Consider the following 385-nt stretch of genomic DNA (forward strand, 5'->3'; position numbering starts at 1 on the left):
AGATGGCCTACTGACACTGGGGGAGTCACCCAGCAAAAAAGAGAGGGTTTCCATTTGACAACACCTGCACAAGACTTAACAAGGGCTGAGAAAAGTATTTCACCCGGAAAAGGTCCTCCTGTTCCTCTGCCTGATGGAAAAAAGACGTAAGCCTCCTCGGCCAAAGGACTCATTCTGGGCATTTTTACCATCGCTGCCCTTTAACCCCAGGTGTGAGACCCAGGATGGGCTTCCTTCCTCTCGCCAGCTCAGAGCCGCTCGCTGTGGGACTGGCACGAGGACACAGAAAGCGATGAAAAATAGCGGCCCTGAGGCTGCCCAGGCTGAGGCCGTGCAGCAACCACCGCCGAAGCTCCCAGCGCAGACGCATCCCCAGTGCAGTACT

This window comes from Phaethon lepturus, unplaced genomic scaffold (assembly GCF_000687285.1).
Source record: "Phaethon lepturus isolate BGI_N335 unplaced genomic scaffold, ASM68728v1 scaffold35141, whole genome shotgun sequence".
Taxonomy (NCBI): domain Eukaryota; kingdom Metazoa; phylum Chordata; class Aves; order Phaethontiformes; family Phaethontidae; genus Phaethon; species Phaethon lepturus.